Source organism: Dioscorea cayenensis, unplaced genomic scaffold, assembly GCF_009730915.1.
Source record: "Dioscorea cayenensis subsp. rotundata cultivar TDr96_F1 unplaced genomic scaffold, TDr96_F1_v2_PseudoChromosome.rev07_lg8_w22 25.fasta BLBR01000114.1, whole genome shotgun sequence".
Classification (NCBI taxonomy): Eukaryota; Viridiplantae; Streptophyta; class Magnoliopsida; order Dioscoreales; family Dioscoreaceae; genus Dioscorea; species Dioscorea cayenensis.
Genome location: NW_024086505.1, coordinates 350,551 through 354,889, shown reverse-complemented (window position 1 = coordinate 354,889; position 4,339 = coordinate 350,551). Strand labels below are relative to the sequence as shown.

The window sequence follows — 4,339 nt, the reverse complement described above, 5'->3', positions numbered from 1 at the left end:
TAACCTTGTGAGTGGGTGACACACCACGAGCGTTAGACAAAGCTAGGTTGGAGAGGGTTGAGAGGGTGAGTCGAGAGGGACAGGAACGTCCCCTTTCCCCTCCGACGTGATAGATTGTACCTCCGTTCCTCAAGTTCTTTGCGACCATAATAGAGTGCATGGTCTAAGGGATGACCCTCCGCTGGGGCTTAGTTGCGCGTTCAATGGAGTGAAGTGTTGAGGTGATCTTAGTATCTAGGGCTTAATTGTGGTTAGGGACCTTCCACCTGGACCAAAGGGTTAGGTCTATAATTAGGAAGAGATTTATCACTTTGAATCCCTAGAGCTCATTGCAACTCTATTCGAGTGCGATGTTGAGAGGTTATCTAATCTCTCCTCCGGGACATGTATAGAGTTAGGCATAGTTGACCTTAGGTTCGGGACTATGTATTTAAGGATTTCCATGACTCACCATTGCATCAATTAGGAAGCACAATAAAGGGTTCTTGCACTTGAAACGATCATCCTAGGCGGAGCATTATCCGAGTACCCCATCTTTATCGATTGCCTTACCTCCTCCTTTACTTGTGCTTTCTAACTCGTTGTTTTTACTTTTGAGAATTGAATCATTGTCACACTTATCACTATTGATCTTTCACATAGCTAAGAAACGGATTAAGTGTTTTTATTCCCTACTCCCTGTGGATTCGATACCCACTCATCCGGGATTATTACTTCGACAAACCCGTGCACTTGCAGGATATACGCAAAGGGACCTTATCAATGTTTATTGTATTTTATTGAGAAATCAAAGCCTTTTTTATGGTTTAATCATTTTATTTTATGTTTCAGGCACAAAGGGGTCCTAGGTGAGCTCAACGACGGAATGTAAGAAGAAATAGACATTGAAAACGTCATTTTTGGATCCCGGCACTGTACATGCACTGTAGCAGGCCGGAACATGAAAATTTCAGAAAAAGTCTAAGTCTGGATTTCCTTACATGCAGTATTTTGACCATCCTTGCGGGCAGTATTGTGAGCATGATGCCACCCGCAGGGAAGCCCGAGTTCATCCCTTTATAATCATTGTTAGTGTTTCTTTTGAGAAAAGGAAGCCTTCTTCTTGGAGCTCACCACCACCACACCAAATAGGAGCTAGAAGTATAGTTTTGAGGGCATTTCCACAGAGGATTCAATGAGGAGAGTGCGATTTTGGGCGAGATCTACTGCTAGGGCTTGTGTAGAGGAGGTTGAAGACAAGAGAAGCCACCTCTTGTGTGGTGTCTTTGGAAGCTTCTCCGGCCTTCATTATTTGAGGGAGTGTTTCTCATGTTTTGTTTGGTTGTTTGCATGGATTTCTTGTTGTATTTGATGACTATGAACAACTAAACCCCAAGGTCACCGGATGTAGGTGAACCTTGGGGGTGAACTTGTGCTTGTATAGATGCTTGGTTCTTTCTATTGTATTTTGGCTTGTTTGTGATCCTTGCTTGGTGTATTTGAATGCTTTGGTATGCATGAGAACTCGGTATATCAATTCTTATGTAATACTAGGTTGCATGACCATTGCCCTAGTGTTAGACTCACCAAGCTTGGAAGGGAAACACGTATAAATACACCGTGACCATCAGGTATTTATACCACTCCAATTCTAGGGTTAAGTATTAGCTTGTATTCTAACCCTTACTTGAGAAAACCACCTTTCCCATTGCAATCGTAGGAGGAATTGGGCGGAAGTGATTTTGTATTCAATACTCGTACCAGATTAGGGGTCAATTGCCGTGACCATTGGGTTGACCTAATCTACGGTTTTCTCGGTCCAACTAGCCAATTGTATGTCAGTTCTACCATCCTGCACACTTTAGTAGCCCCTAAGAGGATCCTCATCTATGACTGCTTTCTTTCCTTGATTATCCCCCATATCTTGCCTTCATTGTTAACATTTTCTTTGCATTTTACTTGTTTATTTGTTTTATCACTATCACATTCAAACTTTGAGGTTAAACAACATAGCGAAGAGGAAGTAAGAGTAGCTTCTCGGACCCTTGGGAATATGACCCCCTCGTACTCGCACGAGGGGTATTACTTGGTGATCCCGTACACTTGCGGGGAAGTGATCATGGCCGCTACTCTGTTTGAAGTAAGAAGATCTAACTTCTTACTCAATGATTCCACTTGAGCCGCCAACGAAGTCACTGCATCTATCTCATGGAAACTGACCACTTTTTTCTTCTCCCTGGTATTCTATTGGTAGCTGTTTAACCCCATTTCTTCAATTAATTAACAGTTCTCACTGGGGGTCTTGCTACCTAAGGTACATCCTGTTGCCGTATCCAAGAGTTGCCTTGTAGTCGGATTCAGACCATTGTAAAAGGTCTGAAGAATCATCCACTACCAGACTCAGTGTTGCGGGCACTTTCTCAGGAGCTCCTTAAACCTTTCCCACGTATCAAATAGAGACTCCAATTCCAATTGTACAAAGGATAAGATCTCATTCCTAAGCTTTGCAGATTTTTTGGAGGGAAATAACGGCCAAGAAAGCTTCTACCATTTCCTCCCATGTGGTAATTGATGCTCTAGGTAATGAGTGTAGCCATTGCTTCATTCTCCCTTTCAAGGAAAATGGAAAGGCTCTCAACTTGGTGGCATCATCTGTTACCCCATTTATCTTTAGCATATCACAGACCTCGAGAAAGTTCTCTATATGAGTGTTTGGATCCTCATTGGCAAAAAATTTGAACTGTACGGATTACTGCAACATATGGATGAATGCCGGCTTCAGCTCGAAGCACTGAGCTATAATTGGGGTACGCACAATGCTCGATTGTGTGCACAATACTGAAGATTTAGCATAATCGGATAATGTCTCCTGCTGCTCATTTTGTTCTGCCATGTTTTTAAATTCTTCTACTTCCAAATCAGCTATATTAGACTGTTCTTGCATAGGTCCTTTCCCTTTTCTTCTAAGTGTACGTTCTAGCCCGGGATCTCCTTCAATCATTATGGAGGGGTTCTCTCAAGTCATAACCTGGAACTGTATCCAAAAAGAAAGGAAAAGAAATCAGAACGATGATAAAGTAAGAAAATATGAAATAGAATGAATAAATGAATAGCTAAGAAAATAAAGAGCAAAGTATCTCTAAAAGCCTACTCCCCAGCAACGGCGCCAAAAACTTGACACGTCCGAATATGCGTGTAAACCGGAAGTGCACAGGTGTCGAAGTAATAATCCTAGATGAGTGGGTATTGTATAAACAGAGAGTATGGAATAAAGACACTTGAGTAGTTTCTTAACTAATGTGGAAGATGAATAGTGATAAGTGTGAAAAAATATGAAATTATGAAAATAAAAATAACAAGATAGAAGTCACAAGTAAAGGAGAAGGTAAGGCAATCGATAAAGATGGGGTACCCAGATATTGATCTGCATAGGACAATCGTTTCAAGTGCAAGAACACTCTATTATACTTCCTAATTTATGCAACAATGAGTCATGGAAATCCTTAATTACATTATCCCAAATCTAAGGTCACCCATGCCTAACTCTATACATGTCCCAGAGGAAAGATTGAATAACCTCTCAATCTCACACCAGCATAGAATTGTAATGACCTCTAGGGATTCCAAGTGATAAACCCAATTCCTACATATAGACCTAACACTTTGGTCCAGGTGGAAGATCCCTAGCCACAATTAAGCCCTAGGTACTAAAATAACTTAAGCGCTTCACTCCGTTGCACTCGTAACTAAGCCCAAGCGGAAGGTCATCCCTTAGCCCATTCACTATACTATGGCCACGAAAAACTCTTGGAACATGGAGGTAGGACAGATCACACCGGAGGGGAAAGGGGACACTCTGCTACCTCTCAACTCACCCTCTCAACCCTCTCCAATCTAGCTTTGTCTAACTCTCATGGTGTGTCACTCACTCACAAGAGTTACCAACAAGAACTCTCAACCCTAGTGTCACTTTAGGGGAGTACTCATACAATCAAGACTCCAAGATTGGAACTCACAAAAAAACATCAATTAGTTGAAAGCATAATATAGAGATTCAATGAAAAGAATACATCCTAGGGTTCACAAATACCCAAGTACACACTAGGGGTTTAGTTCTCCATGGAGCTAGATACAATCAATGAAATCGAATGTAAAAACAAAGCATCCATAAAAAACCCCCTCATTGGTCGTGATGATGGACTTATGGAAAGTGCTCTACTCATCACAAGTGTCCCATTGTCCGGCCTAGGATACACCTCGCCGGATCGGTGAAGACGAAAGCTCTCCCACTATCCTTCTTTCAAATGGCACGCGATGTCAGAGCCGTAGAACCTCTCCAAAGCCCTAGCCAATACCTGTC

General features: G+C 42.0%; 1 non-coding gene across 1 annotated transcript; it reads left to right on the top strand.

The window, feature by feature from the left end:
* Positions 1-2,377: 2,377 nt before the first annotated feature.
* On the top strand, positions 2,378-2,484 carry LOC120253552. Its single transcript, XR_005534314.1, has one exon. It is a non-coding gene; the product is annotated as a small nucleolar RNA R71 (small nucleolar RNA).
* Positions 2,485-4,339: the final 1,855 nt, after the last annotated feature.